The 20,657-nt window shown below is 41.0% G+C and overlaps 1 protein-coding gene across 20 annotated transcripts in view; it reads left to right on the top strand.

The window, feature by feature from the left end:
* The window catches only part of TCF4 (transcription factor 4), a 408,258-nt gene that overhangs the window by 234,694 nt on the left and 152,907 nt on the right, over nucleotides 1-20,657 (top strand). The gene's annotated exons all lie outside the window — the stretch shown is intronic.

The following is a 20,657-nucleotide window of genomic DNA, read 5'->3' as shown; positions in this document are numbered from 1 at the left end:
AGTGGGAGCAGCTGGAGCAGCGCGTTATGGATTGTGCAATCCGACCGCGGCGTTCTCGTCTCCGGACGTGCGTTTCAGCCGGAGGACATTTTGAACCATACTTTGAAGTTAAGCATTATAGTAATCAGTGTTTCAGATGAGATTGCAACTGTTTAACACATTTAACAGCTACGAAGGAAAAACGCCTATTTCTCGTTTAATGTGCATAAACCTACCTTAGTGTATCTGGTTCTTGTTACATAAGACCGTGACATCAATTTAGTCTATATTGTACTTATTGTATAATTTTAATATAGATAACAGACCTACAATTGTGCAAATCTTCATGGGGATTGAGCAAGAAATATATAAAATATGATGAAAAACTAAAGAGGTCCCTTTTTTCCCTGAACGCGGTGTGTGTGTGTGTGTGTGTGTGTGTGTGTGTGTGTGTGTGTGTGTGTGTGTGTGTGTGTGTGTGTGTGTGTGTGTGTGTGTGTGTGTGTGTGTGTGTGTGTGTGTGTGTGTGTGTGTGTATATAATTTTTGCGTGTGTGAAATCATTCTATGGAATCCCTAGTAAGAAGAAATGCAATAAGAATCTTCTCCAAAAATAATTTCCCCCCATAAATATAGAATAACATACTCCTTGAAACACGCAGGGTGTATTCAGAGCTCTACATCACAGAAAAGAAAGCAAAGAATATATGTATAGAGCAGGGGGGCGCAATGTTTTTTTGCTGCGCCGGCCCTAGCGCTCGCGCCCCCTCTCCAGTGACACGGTGTAAAATGAAGCCGAGGGTTATGTGACCGCACGTCGCATGACCCTGTAGCGTCATTTGACGCGTGTTACCATGACGACGTGTCACGTCACATGACACCGCGTTGTCATGGCGAGGTGACCAGGAGCCGGCTGAATCCTGGTAAGTTGAGGTTGCAGAGGCCTCACGCGGTCCCCCGGCATTTCATATAAATGCCTCGGGGAAGAGTGACACCCCCTCCCTAGAAAAATCCTGTGCCCCCCAGTTTGCGCATCTCTGGTACAGAGTATGCAAAATCTTGGGAAAATGCAGCATTAGCAAATAAAAATCGACTTTTTTTAATAGAATAACTAAATTTGTTTAAGAAAAACTTAATTAGGAAGAGCCAAACTCTGCTTCCAATCCTATGAAATAAGGAATAAGAGGAAGAAAACATATGCTTTCCGATAGCAAAGCGTTCCTCATCCCACTACAGGAGTTGGGTTATCACAATATATTACCTCATTGGGTGGCCATATATCTTCACAAGTTGTGTTTATCTATTTCCTTCTCCTTGTTTGGGCTGAAATTAATCTGGAAGGTATTTCACAACAGAAACGGGACAAATAAAAAAAGTTTTATTATGAATACTGTATTGATTGTAGGGTTAAGAGAAAAGTCTAATTTATGTAGCGGGGTACCCCCTGGCTACTATTCTACCCTATGGGCTGGCAGTAAACCCTGGTATTTACAGGCTTGCCAGTAGTTGGTATGGGGTTTTCCCCTTCACCTTTGGTACTGCACTTGAGTGACAGCAAGGGGGTGGTACAGCCTGTTGTAGCTGGGACAACGGGATGCCTGTCCGGCTGTACTTAAGGGCAGGACCATCCTAAATTGGGAGGTTGTTCCTTCCCTCGGAGGAAGGCAGATCACACGACTGGGAGCCTGAGATTGGGGCCTACCCATGTGCTCTTCCCTGCGGGGAGGAGTGAGTGTGGACCATACTTCTGCCTCCGCTAGGGAGGTGGTGAAGAGCTAGGATGGCTGCGGGTGCCCTTGGCCTGTAGTGACGGTCCAGGGACCATCTCCAGTGAGAGCTGATCTAAGGAGACTATATCCGGCAGACAACTGCTGCGTAGCTGTGTTATTGCAAAGTGTGTGTAGTAGTAATAAACCGTTTCTGTTTGCAATTTACCTCCGGCCTGGTGTGTGATCTTACTGGGGAGAGAGTACGAGTTCTACCGTGGGAGATCATCTCCATATCCCTGGAACCTACGGCAGATGGAGGCGCTGCACTGCTAAGTATTATGTGGGGTATGGACCCCAGAAGCCTGATCCTGTGTCCCAAAGTCATTGCGGACGACTCAGCCCCCTTGTTACCAGCAGGTATGCACCACATACACCCTGTAATGGCCCCTATCTGCCATTGGGGGGTGGGGGGGGGGGTTAACACCGTTACATTTAGAAGAGGGGTATCAGTTTCCAAGTATCCCTGTTATGTCTATATGTGTTGGGTTGCCATCAGATGGTCTATAACAGAGGTGTCCATCTCCAGTTCTCAAGGGCTACCAACAGGTCAGGTTTTCAGGATATCCCTGCTTCAGCACAATTGGCTCAATCAGTGTGCTGAAGCTAGGACTGATTGAGCCACCTGTGCTGAAGCAGGGATATCCTGAAAACCTGACCTGTTGGTGGCCATAAAGACTGGAGTTGGCCACCCCTGGTCTAGAAGTGCCCTGGAACATCTCCTGGTGGTTGCTCAGTTTCAATATTCTGACTTTACCCCATAACAAAACACTTATACATGTACATCATAGAACATTAATAGTGTACAGTACACAATGCAGCCAAAACATAAGCATAACTCACTTTGTGTATTCATTTTGTTTATGTACTATGAAAATACTAATTGTTTTGTATAAACAATGACTGGGATCCTTGGCACACTATAGATAGGACACTCTCAAATTGACGTGTTTGCCAGTACTATAGGAAATGCTTGTGTTTGGAATACCTCTGGCACTGTTACTTTCTGTATTCTCAGGTGCTTGCTTATTTTCCTTGGGTCACTTTTAACACTTATCATGAGAACTTATTGCAAACAAAAATACTTTTAACCAGAATTAGAAATGTATTTATTTTGTGAGATTTGTGTTATGGGTTTTCACAACACAACGTGCACTGAACATAAGGTTTACTATTGGCAACTGTAAATTATTTGGATAATTGTTAGATTTCTTTATATTTCCATCTGGACGTAAAATTCTGGTTTGGATTTTGCATGAGTTTATTAAGGGATCGTTAAACGTGGTATGTCCTTATGACAATTCTAAACGACTGCCAAGACAGCGGAGTCAAATGTCACTACGGTTTATTCTGGCATATCACCATCTAGTGGGTCCTCATATTGCTTAGAATTTATTGCAAAGGTGTGATGTATTGGCATTTGTTTTTCGTTTGATGTCTCACTACAACTAATTTGAATAGTCTTTAATTTGACAATCAGCTGCTACGCACGCCCAGAAAAAGTTGTGACCAGACATGAAAATAGGTAGACTTTGGAACCACTGTTAATTTGTGATACAAGCATGTGATTATATCCCCATATCACCATATCACATGCAATTTATTGTATGCAAAGATTTTTTATAACTGTAAAACATTTGTGTATTACTAGATAGATAGATAGATAGATAGATAGATAGATAGATAGATAGATAGATAGATAGATAGATAGATAGATAGATAGATAGATAGATGATAGATAACCACATCAAGTAATACAAGTTTTTTTACATTTATAAATGATCTTTGCATACAATAAATTGCATGTGATATGGTGCTATGGGGATAACAATTGTTATTTCTTATATATACACTTGTGAGCACATACACATATCTCAGACAGGTCCAAAAACTTGCCTTTCCCCATTATCTTTTAGAATACAATGCATCCATTGCAGCCAGGGATTCTGGGAAATGACATGCAAATGAGCACTCATAGTGTCACTTTTTGCTTCTTATACAATTTTACATGGTCCCCTATAAGCTTATGCCCGCCACATTACATAGCTTTTTCAGCACAGCGTGGGTTAAAGAAGTGCATGGCCAGTAAACCTACTGTACTCTATTTATTTATATAATAACTTTAACAATTTTATTTCATATAGCTCTTTTCTCCCAATGGGACACAAAGCACTTCACAATTACAGTATAGTGCACGATACGCAGCACATAGGAATTTTCACAGACACTTATACATACATAATACAGAAGAACAAGTGCTACAGTAGAAACAGAAGCGCAAACAGCCCACGGAGGATCAGTATGTTAAGAATATATTACTTCAACAATAAAACAATCATGAACATGATACAATATAAAAACAACAACAACAATCACTAGTATAAATGCATTAAACTTAAAATATAGTTAATAATGTGGTGAAGACAGCACAGGGAACGTGGGATAGATGGCTGACGGGATGAGTAGATTGTGCAGTCCGGAACACAATGACACTGATGTAAAACTGTCTCAAAATCATCCCGGCTTGTAATACCTCTGGTATGAACGCGTTATGTAACCTCACATGACCTCTATGCGTTTCGCACTTGCATTCTTCATCGGGGGGGGTCACGTTTAGAGGTTGCTGTCATAAATTTAATAGCCCCTTTGATCCAATCAAAAACATCATAGAAAATGTATAACGGTGAATCGCAAAGTATTCGTCAAGCTAAACATTTGGTTGAAAGTGACAGAGCTGATGCAATACCTGGTGATAAAGTGACTATATTTGTGGTATTTATAAATAGCCGTGATAATGTAGGAATTGTGGATATATCTAATGATCAGTTTGTCCAAAAACTACATATAAACAAAAATGAAATGTTTACTAATTAAGAATAAACTTGAGAAAATACAGTGCTCTCTGAAATGATACTTTATAATGATAATGATACCGTGGGGGTTAAATATATAATCAATGAATTGAATAAAAAGAAATTTATTATAATAAATATCACTAATTAAGAATAATTACATAACAATATAATTTAATGATATAATTATATCTAAAGGTAAATGCCACAGTAAAAAAAAAACATAATTTAATAATAATAATAATAATAATAATAATGTGCTAGATGTATATAATAAAAATATGTATTAATAATAAAGTAATATGCAATGTATAAAATCTATGATAATCAACATGTAAAAAGCTCATGTAACTTATCTTTAAAAGGGTGTTAATTCTACATTCTTATTAAACCCTACTAGAAATCTCAATCAGAAGGTGTGCATTCAATAGTGTTCTCTTTTCATTAAACAGGTATCCCTGTTGCCCAATCTTTTAGACAATGCTATATCTTCAATACCCATTAATTTTAACGTATTGGGATCACAGTGATGGACAGAGTAAATGTGTCAGAGGTTTGTTTTTTCAATGACTTTTGGAATATTTTTGATGTTTCTCAGATGTTCCAAAATTCTTGATATTAAATTCCTCTTAGCCTTCCCAATGTATTGTAGTACACACTCGCACTGTGTTAAATTAACTACAAAAATGGTATAACAGTTGATGAAACAGTTTACTTTGTACTTATTTCCCTGTGACATAGGAAATTGCATTTTTATTTGTTAACACACTTTGAATTTGTTGCATGTAAAATTGCCCACTAGCCCCAAATGGACTCTCAAGGTGTTCGATTCAGTGTTTTGAGATCTTACTTGACTGTGTAATAAAAACAGGACATTTGTATTTCGCAATATCACCCGTAGTGGTTTAAACTTCTTTGGCCTTGGTTGAAATTTTTGAAGCATTAGCGTTCCCCTCATTATCGATCTATTTGTCCAATCTGTGTTTTAAGGTGTCATCTATTCTTTTGTGTTTGTTCTGGTATTATAACAGTGAGTCACTTTCACTTTTTAGCTGTATTAAACAATGAATTCATGAGACTCTCCTCATAGTCCTTCTGAAGGAATATTTTCTTGAAAAATTGTGCTTGTTGTTCAAACTGTTCATTGTTTGTACAGTCTCTCTTTAATCTGAGGAGTTGACTATAAGGAATATTGTCAATTCATTTTTTTGTAGTGACTACTGGAGGAATTAACATTGGTATCTTTAAAGTACATCTTCATTCAAAGTACATTATTCTCAACATAGATTTCCAGGTCTAAGAAATAGATCATGGTCTTGCTGTTCTCGCCAGTACATTTTAAAATTGTATACATTGTCATTCAACACAGATACAAATTCCAAAAAAGATTTCTCATCACCCTCCCAGATGATGAGAATGTCATCGATGTATCTCCTCCACAGTTTGAGTTGTGGAGGAGATACATTGTCCACAAACATTGATTCCCACCACCCCATATAGAGGTTGGCGAAAGAGGAAGCAAATGTAGTACCCATGGCAGTACTGAGGATTTGCAAATGATAAAATTATCAAACAAAAAATAATAATGACACAATATGAATCAGTACACCTTAATATGATTTTTTTTTTGTACTTGTGGTAGTGTATTACCCAGATTTAAGAAATGCTCAGTGACTTGGCAGCCTTCCCTTTGTGGAATACTTGTGTGCAGTGCTGGTACATCAAGCATAGCCATCCTGTACCGTTGTATTCCATTCAAAGTTGTTAAATAATTGTAGTACTGATAAGAGGGAAGTTTAGAAACCAGTGGCTGCAAATAATAATCCAGGTACAGAGATAAATTGGAAGTTAAAGAGTTGATACCAGAAATAATAGGACAACCCGGAGCGTCAATAAGAGATTTGTGAATTTTTGGTATATAATAAAAAAATGAGTACGGTAGGAGTAAGGATAAACAAAAAACCTTATTCAGCTTTAGTCAGAATTCCTGTTCGACATGCTTCTTCAAGTAATTGTTTAATTATTGTTTTAAGATCACTGTAGGGTCTGCTTTGAGACTGCTACACTGGCGACACACTTTATTCGAGCTCGGCTAGTCCCACGATTTCGGGTATACCCGGGTGTATTGAGGTTTGTGACTGTTTTCTGCCCGAGTGCATTGCGTTATTTTCCAGGCAGGGATTGAAGCATTTTATTCCCGCTGGCTGCAATACTGCACAGTATATATATATATATATATACTGCATTACAATTCATGAATTTATGCCATCTGGTAGACACGCGAAGCATTGCAGCCTATTAAATCCTAATCATTATCATTTAACAGATCAGCCGCCCGTCAGCCAGGCATGAACCCAGGCTGGGAAGGCAAATGCAACGGGGCTTGTCAGAGGTGAGGAGCGGCGCATTCCAGGTATCTGCCAGGTACATACTGGGTATTTGCTCGAATAAAGTGTGTCGGTGCAGTATATGAGACTTTGTCTGACAGTATCCGTTTGGCTTCATGACAATAATAAGTTTTGGTTTTCTACCACCTTTTTCAGCCTCCCGTATTACAATATCAATATGAGATCGGAGGACATGCAAGGCATGCTTTTCTCTATGATTGAAATTAAAATTGGTTGATTGTCTTGTTGCAAATATTTTTGAGATCTTGTCCCACTAGTTCTCCGAACAGTTTTACATGGTGTCCTTTTTCATGGTAATGACAAAATACAGATTAGGTTAGAAACCTGTACATACATTATTTGTGTTTCTAATGAAATCTGGATCACATTACTGAAACAGGTCTTCATGATCTTTCAACACCTGTTGATTTAATGAATAATCAAATGGATCATAATTAAGAACTGACAGTGTTTCTGTTCATGTTGAATTCATGGAAGACCCTTCAAAGTGTCTGTGCAGTGTCAGCTTTCTTATTAATCTCTGAAGGTTAATGTATAAATCAAAGTCACTTGGACTATTGGTAGGGGAGAATACCAGTCCCTTTTTTGAGGACTTCAAATAGACAATAATCAATTTTAAACGTAGATATATTAAAGATGCAATTAGCTATCAGTTTCTCTGGTTCTGGATACCCCTCTTTGATGAAGGACTTCCTACCACCTCTCTTACCTCTCCTGAAATTGATCTTTTTCTTGTGAGAGGTCTGACTAAAGTTACTGATGGAGGGTTGTCCAGATCCCAATTCAGTCTTGTATGTCTCCTGTTTTTCATCCGTTTTCATCAGTTTCACTGTCACTGAGTACCTCATTAAGCTCTTCAAACCTGTTATATACAGTAGTTGAAGATCTTGATTTCTACATTTCAAATATGTATTATCAGAGCCCTTTGTATTTAAATTAGACCTTTCTTTGGTGTATGTTTTATTTTTTCTAACACCACTCCAATTGTCATTAACACCATTGTATCTTCTATTGGTATGTTGATTTTCAAATAGTTTCCCTCTAGCGTCACTATTTTGAAAATATTGTCCATTGGTGTTTTGGGCGTTAAGTTTGAATTTAGCATTGGAATCTTTTGTATAGGGACTCTGATAGTTAGAATATTTGAAAAATGACCACCTTTGGACGTTATCTAAAAAAAATCTTTTTTAGGCCAAGTATGTTTTGGAGAATTAAATTGATTCCCCTTTGGCCTAATATCTCTATCAGCTGTATTTCAATTTTTCTGTTGGTTCATTGTATAATCCATTCTATCCCGTATGAATTATTTCTTTTTAACTGACATTATCATATTTTTTCATTTTTGCATAAAATTCATCAACCAATTGGGGTAATCTGTCCAATACATGTACATTTCGAATTTCTTCTTTCCATTTTAAAATTCTAAAGTCTACATCTCTAAGTTCTTTCTTTCTTTCCACTATCAAGAGTTTCATTAATTCCATAGAGCAATGCTCAAGTGTTTCCTCCCATCCTGATAAAAATATGGGATTATTCTATTCGTGCCATAGGTAGAGTTTTTAATTAATCTGAGACCTCTGGGGATCCTTTTATTTTGAACATATTCCTCTAACGTTGTCATATCCCACCACGCTCTGATTTCTTGTTCCCAAACTTTGAAAAGAGACAGCATTTTAGATGGTAGTTCACCATTAAAGTCTCCTAATTCAGTTTCTTCTTCAGAAAACATGAATTCTAGTTGACCACTTCTGTTATTTCTGCTGTCTATACAGTACATGTCAAAATGTGCCGATATTGGAATCAGCCATATCTATTTCTATATGAATTAATGTTCAATGTACAACAATATTGAAAATCCCATATATATTTATAAAGATATGATGTTACAAAATATAAAGTGTAACAAGGAAGTCCATCAAAGTGATACCACTATCAAATAAGACATTGGAGGATACTTAGCAATATACCTGTACAAAAACACTTAAATCTTAAGTATATACGTATGTAAGCATTCATAAAGGCGTAGTCTTATCTGTGCAGTGGAAGGCCAATGGAATAATAACTCAGTCCCGACCAGATACAATCAAGTTCAGTAACTTCCCTATAATATCCTGATCATTTATCAACTCGGGCATTGATCTTCCAAGCTTCAACCAATGGGAGGCGGGGTGGAACTCTCCTTGGCACTCACACATGGGCAGAAATAGGTACAATAGGTACAGCTGGTTTCAACAGGTAAAGTATACAGATGCAGTGGCCGTTATTCGAACATATCACAGAGCCGTTTTCGTGTGCAGTGCTGTATTCCACGCGGTTGATTTGTTTGAATTTCATGGATCCCGATTTCTTTGGGCGCAATTCTTCGCGTTTCCGTGGCAGAAATGAATGAATTGTAATGTGTACAGTACAGTACTGTGTCAATTTGCAGGTGTTTAAAAACCAGAACACTAAAATGCCATTTTCTGCACTCGAGAAAACATGAGGGAACACGCGGTAATGACGCGCCATGACATGGGTAATCCGAGGTACATAATGCGTGATTTGTTCGAATAACGGCGCTGCATCTGTATAAAGAAATAGGTGCAGCTGAAGGGTATGGTTGGGACTTGGTAGGTGCTTATCATTGTGCCACTAAGCTATTTTCCTATGTCACTATTTACTATTTTATCTTTTATATGTGTACTCATGTTCTCATAATGTGGACATGGGGATCTTGATTTTAACTATTTCAGTAGCAGATGGCTACATAGGAAAATAGACCTAAAACGTATCTAGAAATGATGACTATACACATACCACCCACTCTCCACACTGCCTGTAGCCCACGGTAGAGTCCTTACCAACTACATCGATGATTCAAGAGCGTTAGTGTTCGCAAATGGCATTCAGTTCTTTTGGAGCTCACAATGATATTATCCAGGTCAGTGGTTCCCAACTCCAGTACGCACGGACCGCTAACAGCCCAGGGTTTAGGGATATCCATGCATGAGCACAGGTAGTTCACTCAAAATGGTCGATCCACCTGTGCTATGCAAAGATACCCTTAAAGGAGCAATCTAAGTGCTTTTTTATTTCATTTTCTACTATTATTTTTCTTTACACAGGGTTGAAGCAGGGGATTCATGGAGCTGAGCCCCATTCATTTCAGCTCCGTGGGCCCCCTGCTTCCAGAGATACTCACCTCCGTGTGAGGTGGCTGTAGCCGCTCTGGCTGAGCTAGCTGGGATTTAAAGTTTAAATCTCCCGCGTCACATGGTCCAATAGGAAGCCGAACCTGATGACGTCACAGCTTCCTATTGGCTCGTAAGGTGCAGGAGCTTTGAAACGCCGTCATAATGTGAACCCCGTTAGCCGAGCGGAGCAGCTACCGGCAACCCCTGCTGAGCTAAGTATTTCCGGAAGTAGGAAATCCCCGGTGCTGAAATAAATGGGATTCAGCTCCATATGGGATTCAGCCCTGCTTCCATCATGTGTAAAAAAAATTGAATTGCCGCTTTTAAACCTGGCCTGTTAGCAGTCCTTGAGCACTGGAGTTGGGACCCACTAATCTAGATCTCTATTTAGGTAGGAGAAGCCTCTGTCATTATGAGGTTTGCTGTCATACTCAATACTGCTTTATATTAACAAGATTGGGGGGGGGGGGAGTACCAAACAGATACTCTTTGCCATGTTTCGGTGCTGGAGCGTGGCACAGTGCATCGCAGGTACTCAGAGAGCGCAGATTCCCCGTCCTGCGCATGCACGCTTGGCTTAGCAGAATCCCTGACTGGTGGTGGGAATGAATCTTGCAGCCTGATGCTTGGCGGGCCCTTTATTATCTCCCTTTATTGCCAGCAGTTTGGGATGTGACGAGTAGGCTGAACAATAGTAAATGTGCAGCGTTCCCTTTACAAGCCTGTTAAAATAACATTGTCTCCAGCATTTCCCAAGTGAAGCCACAGTACAAAATCCCATTTCAAATGTGACCGCTAACGCCATCATTTAGAGCAGCAATCCCCGGGAAGCCTGTATGACTTTATTTCAGATAATGTTGGTCTCTTGCCCACTGAGCAGGTTTTTTTTTAGTGTTAAAAATCATGATTTTCTTCATCTAGATCAGGGGTGGCCAACTCTGGCCCTCAAGGACCACCAACAGGTCAGGTTTTCAGGATATCCCAGCTTCAGCACAGGTGGCTCAATCAGCCCTTGCTTCAGCACAGGGGGCTCAATCAGTCCTTGCTTCAGCACAGGTGGATCAATCAGTCCTTGCTTCAGCACAGGTGGCTCAGTCAGCCCTTGCTTCAGCACAGGTGGCTCAATCAGTCCTTGCTTCAGCACAGGTGGCTCAATCAGTCCTTGCTTCAGCACAGGTGGCTCAATCAGCCCTTGCTTCAGCACAGGTGGCTCAATCAGTTCTTGCTTCAGCACAGGTGGATCAATCAGTCCTTGCTTCAGCACAGGTGGATCAATCAGTCCTTGCTTCAGCACAGGTGGCTCAATCAGTCCTTGCTTCAGCACAGGTGGCTCAGTGCCAATGATAGAGCCACCTGTGCTGAAGCAGGGATATCTTGATAACCTGACCTGTTTTGTGGCCCTTGAATACTGGAGTTGGCTACCCCTAATCTTGCGTCTGTTACCATGGTAACCTGTAGATTGCACCGCGCTCTCGGGAGAACGTCATTTTAACCTCCCAGACACTTTTTACAAACGCCTCGATCTCCTGCACTAAGCACCGATCAGAGTAGACCTACTCGAAAACAGACCAGGTGTTAATCTGCGTGCACCTCTCTGCACTCATACAATATTTAAGAAAGATGGATTGCCATAACATCAATGCTCTGACTGCATGCCAAAGCTTGTACTTATCTAAAGCAGATCCTGAAATGGGCAATCCCTCCAGGATCATAATGATCTCACCCCGGTGACCTGTTTAAAGGGCCTCACCTGGGTAATGGATACACTTCTTTTTTTCTTTTTTTTTACCCAAATCTGACAACTATAAGTATTTTTTTAAAGTTAGACTTGGGAGTGGGTTTGATTTCCTCTGGCTGCTCCTTTTGTGTGATCAGCGAGTGCTTGTGCAGCCCCCTCCTCCCCTTATCTTTATTGGCTCTCTGATAGGGACAGGGGTGGGCTAAGGGGAAAGAAAACACTTGATTAACAAACACTTCTCTATTCTGAGGCCCCTAAGGCACGTGCTATAGTACCGGGCGCGTGTTAAGCCGGGCGCGCATGCTGAATTTTAGTTGGCTGACGTTAGTCAGCCTTTCTATACGAGGGCCGCGCACGTGCGCGGCAGGGAGAGGGGAGCCGACAGACAGCGGCGAAGATAAGGAAAATCATCTTTTCGCGCCGCTACCGGCTCTGAAATGTATGTATGTGTGTGTGTATATGTATGCATGTGTACTGTGTGTATGTATATGTGTGTGTATTTGTATGTCTACACAAATTTAATAAATATATTATTTCTACCAATGGTTTTTTCTTTTAATAAATAATAAATTACACATACTGTACATACACACAAACACTGTATATTCAACACTGTATCCTCACACAGTATACATACAAAAAGCATGCGGCACGTGCACGCACGGCCGCATGCTCTATATAACAGTCCTAAGAGATTCAACTGGCCGACTATGTGGGACTGCTCCTTTAATGAAAGACTCAATGTGAGGAAGGCAAGGGGTAAGATACTTAGGGCCTCATGCAGAGAGCAGCGCTATTTAAAATTGGAGAGGGGAATAAAAAGTAGGTTTAATGGAGAGTTTTATTCTCCATATGCAGAAATGGGCGAAATCCGCTATTTGTAGCATTACTGCATGTGGAGAATTGTAAATGAGGAGATGCGCGCAGCTGAAAGGGAGAAAAAAAAATCGCGCATTTTTTTTTTCCCCTATAGCCGGCGAGCTCCTGCTTCTTGCCAACTTTAGTTGGCGGAGAAAATTTAAGAAAATCGCGCCAAAAACAGCCGCTAGATGGCGAGCGCGCCTTTCTGAATTCGGATATTTTTCAGACTGGCGAGATGTAGTTTCTCGCCAGCCGCGCGGCGAGATTTTCAAATAGAAAAAAAAAATGGCGCTTTTTTCCTACCTCGCCATTTTCAGCTGTTTTTAGCGCGATTTTCTCCGGAAAATGGCGAGATTGTAAATAGCGCTGCTCTCTGCATGAGGCCCTAAATTGTTAATTGACAAGTACAAGTTGAAGACCTTTTATGGTTGAGCTTGTTAGTGGCACTTTGTTTTTCCCTCTCAGGTTCCAAAAGCATGTAATAAAACATTGAACTGTGCTTCACGGGGCTTAGTTTTGCCCACATTGTGTAATAACTGTGTGATGTTTTTGCAATAATCTAAGAACTAAAAGTCCAGATGGGAATATAAAGAACCCTTTAAACTAAAAAAAACCCTTTCAATTACTGCACCTCCAAACAGTATATCTCAACTCTGATGTCTCATTACACCCGTATTAACCTCTTAGGCTTGGCCCAAAGATGTCGCAACCTTGCACCATTTAAATCTGCAGCTCTCTCACTTCTTAAACCTCTGTCACTCACCTCTCAGTATATATGGAACGCTCTTCCACTCAATATCCGTCAAACACCTTCTCTCTCCATTTTAACAGACCAGCTGAACAAGAAGCTTTATAAAGGATGCATTATTTACACCTTCATTACTGGTTTCAGATACACAGAACTTGAATTCCCTGCCCTTTTAATACATCCACTTTTACTCCTCCTGCGTCTGTAAGTCTCCCAATATACCACTTAGATTGTAAGCTCTTTGGTGCAGGGTCTCCTTTTTGCCAAATGTATCATTTACTTGCTGCTTTCGTCCCCCATGTTTGTACTTTATTTCCCCTGTATTGCAATGTTGTAGAGCCCTGTGTATACTGTTTCTGTCATATAAACACAATTATATACACACGCACAGCATTCCCACTTTTTACAGGTCCTTGGACCTAATGCATAATATTCTTTTAACCCCCAGAGGGCTGGAGGGGGCTGCAACCCGCTCGGAAGGGTTCCGTGATTACATCACTGGCCCAGTTCCCCATCGTTTTAAAGTTTGGGCCCAAGAATAAGTTTGACTCACCACTTAGATTTCAATGTCTACAGGGCAGGAACACCTCTCCCAATGTCTCGGTGTGATTGTATCACTATATCACCCACTGTGCATTAGGTCAAGGGTGTGCAAACTGGGGTGCACAATATTTTTTTTGGGGGGGGGGGCAGTGCTTGCAGAGGACCCGCGTTCTTCCCCCAAAAATTTAAATGCCGGGGGACCGCGCGAGGCCTCTATAAGTTCCCTTTACCTTGACTCAGACGGCTTCAGGCAACGCGTCACCATGGCAACCGACGGGGGGGGGGGTCACCGACGTCACATGACCCTGCAGCGTCATTTGACACTTGAGACATGGTAAGGGGTGGCGAGAGCAGGCAGAAGGGCGCAGGGCAATAAGTTTGCACACCTCTGCATTAGGGGCTGTACAATGCCTCTGTAAAGCTGCATAAATAAATAAAACGACAAACACTATAACATGCACTTTATTCCAGTGCCCTGTATACTCCTCTGATGCTTGGCAACAAGAAGACTTCTGAAGACTTCTTGCCAGGGGCAAAATGCATATTATTAGAACACAATTTAACCCCTTCAATGCTGCCAGAGAGTTGTGTCCCTGCGATGCAGGAATGCAAGCATCTTTTGCCCATACTAGACCAGGAGTGCCCAACTCCAGTCAACGGCCACAAACAGGTCAGGTTTTCAGTATAACCCTGCTTCAGCAAAGGTGGCTCAGTTGAAGGGGTTAAATTGTGTTCTGGTAATATTCATATTTAGTCGAAGACTGAGCCTCTGATTGAGAAACCTGTGCTGAAGCTGGGATATCCAGAAAACCTGACCTGTTGGAGGCCCTTGAGGACTAGAGTTGGCGATCTAGGATGTTTGGTCGCCACCACCACATCCGCCTCAACGCAAGTCATCTCCGGGATTACTCACAGGACACCTCGCCGATCTCATCTCCCCGCCAGCCACTGCCATCTTTAAAGGTCTGCTCAGATCTCGCCGGCCGCTGCTGCTGCCGCCGCCATCTTTAAAGGTCCTCAGCCGCAGGACAACTTGCGTGGCCGCCGCTCCTTCGCCATTTGTGAGCGCGCCCGTGCATGCACGCAGCAGGACACTCAGCGCGCCCGCCAGCATCCAGGACACATTTGAACATTTTCCGCGGGGAATGTAAAATTGTGTCCTGACTTCTGGCAGGCGCATGGGTTCTGCCCTCCCCCCCCCCCCCCCCCCCCGGGTGTCCCATGACGTAGTAGCTACATCCCAAGAAGAATTCTTGTTTTCTTGGGGCACGATCGGAAGTGATGGCGGACGAAAGGGGGATGACTCCGCCACTGCTGTTAATTCACTATTCTTATATAGATGTATGTATCAATATAAATGCCTATTTAAAAAAAAGAGCTATATTATCATTTTAACATTAACATCTTTATTTGTGAAAAGTGCAGGAACCCAAGAACATGCACCTTACGTACAACCTGACCACGTGTCCTGGGGCCTCCATTGACCAGTCAAAACCTAGCACTTTGTTGCTATCTGAGCCCTCCAACTTGGACACATGGAAACGACTCAATCCAGGAAACCTATATCCGCCTCTAACCCTTCCGGCACTTGCGTGCACACGGCCACTTCTTCCAAGCGGTCACGTGATCGCCCTGTCACTGGTGACGGAACAGAAGAGGAGAGGTACTCCTCCTCCCTCTGCGCTTCGTGAGGCTGCAGCCGTAGTGCACGCGACATACCTGGAAATAGATTTGCGCGGCTGTCGTTGAGCAATTTGTGTCCTTCATTAACACGCGCGACGGAGTGGCGTAGCCGTGACATCACCAGGCTGAACAATTGAGGTTCGCCCTCATTGGTTATAATAGTTCACGTGATGCGGCCGTCACCCGAAAAATCAAATAAATTTGTCTCCTCCCAATCCTGCCACGCGCGTCGCATCGCGCACAGTATGGCCGGTTGGTGCACTTAATGAATTGGTTCGTGCATTCACTTGCACTAAGGCAGCAGCCTTATACAGTAGATCGCGTTCAGACTGCCATCTCTCATAGACAAACTAGCAGGAACGTTATGATGTAGCTACTACGTCCTGCGAGACCCTGGAGAGCCAACCACCATGACACAGTAGCTACATGTCAAGGACACCCTAAATCACCAAAGAGAAGTGGGTTTGTATTTGTCCTGCTGTCATATCACCACTTGGCTAAGTACAAAGTAGCGACCTTATTAGCTGTCAGACTGAGCAGTGACTGTCTTGTACTTTCTCCAAGAGAAACGCGGTAAATATATTACAAGAGATTGTAATTTCAATTAAAAAAAGAACGTGACAAAGGACAAGATATCAGGGAGATTTGGAGATTCAGAGCCCAAGAATTACATTTTAACGTATCAGACAGCTGATGCTAATGCAGTGACAGTTTACATGTGCTATGATACAGTATAGTGGATGTATTTACGTGCGTGTGTGTGTATATGTATGTATATATATATATATTTAATATATATATATATATATATATATATATAATATGTTTAAAGCAGCATGCATTGGCTTAAGGGTTGCTCGTGTAATATGAGCTTGAGACAAAAGGTGGCACTATGAGCTCATTTGCATGTCATTTCCCAGAATCCCTTGCTGCAGTGGAAGTGCTGCGTGCCGGGTGATAATGGTGAAAGATAGGGTTGCAGACCTGTCTAAGGCCTCGGACATGGTCAAAAAGACCGTGCTGAGGTGCGCTGAGCCGCGCTGAGGGGAAACATTATCTCTATCAGTGCGGCTTTAGATGGCGCTTCCGCAGGCTTACGGAGGCGTGTGGAATTTCAGCCGACAGATCAATTTTAGATTTCCCGCTGAGGGAAGCGCAGGGCCGGTCATGTGACTGCCAGAAGCCAATTGCAGTCCGTGACATCGGCGCCGTGATGTGGCGCGCTAGCCCCGCCTCCCGTTCCGTCTCCAGGCCGCCTCCCACCCGACACACAAGTGCACTCGCTGGCGCTCATGCAGGGACAAGAAAAATCTCTTGCTTGAGCAGGAGAGCATGAGCGTCAGCGCTGCCCAGCACCGCTCCCTGCACCATGTCCCAGGCCTAAGACATGCAAATGAGCATACAGTAATATTTCCATTTGCTTTATGCTTTGCTGTGGAGGGTTTTTGTCACTTTTTTTAACCACCATAACCTTAATTGTGTGGTATATATATATATATATATATATATATATATATATATATATATATATATATTCGTTTAAAAAAAAAATATATATATATATATATTGAAACAAAGGTATTTAAGTCAGGCATACATTGCTCTTGTGAACTCAGATAAAGAGTTTATTTGGTGATCACAAAAGTGGATCGACATTTTGGTCCTTGCAGAATCCTTTATCAAGATCAGTGCTGGATTAAGGGGAAGTCTGGCCGGGCACTTGCCACCCATGCATGTATACATACTATCCAGCGTGCTGGTTCCAGCTCTTGAGGGTCACCACAAACCATCTTATCGTATTCTCCCGCAATCAATGGGGAATACCACACGTCCAAGGAAAGCGAACCAAAAACAGGACGCTATAACCTCTGTTTTTCTTCATCTCATCATTTTGAAATTGTCCTTCCGTTTTCTATTTTTGGGAAATACTGCTGTAAAATAGTTATAAAATTGGGTACCTCTATGAATTTTCTAAGGACAGCTTTAACTTTCTTCCAGCTCCTGTATATACAGTATGTGTGAAGTTCCAGGCACTACAAAATGGTATAAAACTCTATTAGCGTTATAGTGCTTTAACTTCTTCTACAGCCAATACAAACTTGTTTTATTCATCACTTTGACACTTTTTTTTCTCCATAATTTCACAGGCAGTTTCTGTAGGGGGGAACTTTTTTTTCTTCTTTTTTTAGACAGTGAATATTTGGGGATTTCACTACATTATGCAGTCATGGAATAGTGACACAAAATTAGCTAGTCTTGGCAATATTCTCCAATGTGTTCAAATCAATGTTAAACTTGCAATAAATTGTTGGTTTTATTTGGCACGTATGGGTTTAGTGCATGTGGCATTTTAATATCAACCCAATGACTCATAAAATAAACGTAGAACTACTGTATACAATGTTTTTACATGGTAATATCCCACTGGAGGCAGGATTGCTCAGACTTTGATGTTGGTAATATTCACTGAAAACATTCAGGTGTATTTTAACTTTTGATGCATTGAAAACCGTAACCAAACAGCATTTTCCATGATCTCTCATTGTTCACAACACCGTCTGTATTTGTAAAATTACAAAATTACTAGCCACTTTCCCAGGATCAGGACAATGTGAACAGTTATCCCAGGGAAGACTGAAGGAAGGTTTTGAAAACCTTATCATTAACAAAAAAATGACACTTACAGTAATGCTTTTGATCTATAGCAGGGGATGCCAACTCCATTCCTCAATGGACACCAACAGGTCAGGTTTTAAAGACATCCCTACTTCAGCACAAGTGGCTCAATCAGTAGCTTCGTCATTGACCGAGTCACTGAATGAGCCACCTGTGCTTGAAGCAGGGATGTCTTTAAAACCTGACCTGTTGGAGGCCCTTGAGGACTGGAGTTGCTCACCCCTGATCTATAGTATTGTAAGTACTGTTTTGAATGTACAGTGTAATATATCTTGCATCATTTGCTATTGTAATGCACCTCTACATTGATATACTGTCACAGAAAAGGGGATTTGTCTGATTTGTATACTTCTCTTTTAACCCATACATCACTTTGCTGCCCTTATTCCTGCACATAAACCCTCATCAGAACTAATGGTGTCACCCTAATTCTGTACCCACCATGACCTTACCCCATGATAATACAGTATTGTGTAGCACTTCTTCAAAGAACACTGACACACTCCACTACTCGTTTCTGCCACCTTTATGTATGAGATCACACATGGACGCTCAACTCCCATCCTCAAGACCCCCCAACAGGGGAGGCTTTAAGGATATCTCTGATTCAGCACAGGTGGCTCATTCAAAGACTGAGCCACCTGTGCTGAAGCAGAGACTGATTGAGCCACCTGTGCTGAAGCAGGGATATCCTGTAAACCTGACCTGTTGTGACCTGTCTTGAGCACTGGAGTTGAGAACCCCCTGACATAGGGTATTATCATTCTGCACAATTAGCATATTTCCTCGTGTTCTGCAAGGCGCGCTGAGGCAATGTGCATCGTGTCTACAATATTTGGCACTGATGGTAGACAAAGAGACCTGTAATCCAAGTCTTATCCCTGTTTCTGTTTCACTTCATGCACAATGTAAGCACGTTTCTGCTCTGTATCCTTCAACAGTGCAGGTTCCAATCCTAAAAACACACTGTAGCATTGATAGTCATTAGTAGTATTGATTACCGATGATAACAATTGTGAAAGTGGACGCAATATGAAACTAGACAGTCACTATGTTTCTATGTTTACACCCAGTTGGTCAAAGTAGAGTGCTCGGAAATTTTTAAAAATATACAGTACCCACCTTTCTGCCAGTGAGGACAGCTGGACAATATATGTTTTTTCAGAGGTAACATTATATTAAGAAATGAATTGTTACAACTATTTGCATTACAGTTAAGGATATTATATGAGGATCTGCAAGAGTAATGATTTTTTTGTATGATACAAGTGTGTGTGTGTGTGTGTATCGCCTATATATTTATTTTTATATATGTATATATAAAAGGAGGGTAAGAACACTAAATACTGTGTTGCAGGAATAAAAGAATCAGAATATGTATTGAGAGCACAGATTTAGGGCAAAATGTAAGCTATCAAATATGATATGCGTTGGACCTCATAAAGCATCAGATTAGCCCCAAAATATTGTATTGTGCTATAAATCTGTTTTCTTTAATATGAATTGTTTCTGTTTGTTAAATGTGACACAATAATATTTTTTATATATATTTGTGTGCGTGTATATATGTATATATATATATATATATATATATATATATATATATATATATATATATATATATATACAGGTATATATACATATACTCAGTATATGACCACAGTGTGTTTAGTCTGCCTATTAAACAATCATGCATAGTTACATCAAAATGTAAGTCATTAGCTAGATTTACAGAAAGTAAAAAATAAATTTACTATTTGATTGCAAAAGCCTCCACCAAAAATCACCAAATATATGTAACCTGAAGATTGTTTTGCAAAGTTACAGAAAAGTATTGGACGCAGAACATTCTCATTGCGGATTTTCCAGCTCACGCTTTATATTTGACCAACTGCTTTCAGCAGAAGACATACCACTTTGTTGAGCTATTTAGGAATCAAAAAGACTGACTTAATTTAAAACAAGGACCCTTTGTTTTAGTTGGTGACTGCCTTGTGAAATTTTTCAGTTCTCAGCGGGTTAACCAGGGAACAGGAGCAGAGTCATAATTGGCCTATTTAGAGTATTTTGCATGTGAATAGTGTGTTAGTGAAGCATTACTAAGTCTGTTGTGAGTGACATGGTGATTAGAATTTAGATTAGGGAAAACACATTCTCTACTTTATCAAGTGCAGTAATTAGTTCAGTCGCTAAAAGTTGATTACAAGTAAAGATAAAGTTAGATTTTTTTT

Source organism: Ascaphus truei, chromosome 1 (assembly GCF_040206685.1).
Source record: "Ascaphus truei isolate aAscTru1 chromosome 1, aAscTru1.hap1, whole genome shotgun sequence".
NCBI classification, from domain to species: Eukaryota; Metazoa; Chordata; class Amphibia; order Anura; family Ascaphidae; genus Ascaphus; species Ascaphus truei.
This window is presented reverse-complemented; position numbering and strand designations above follow the sequence as displayed.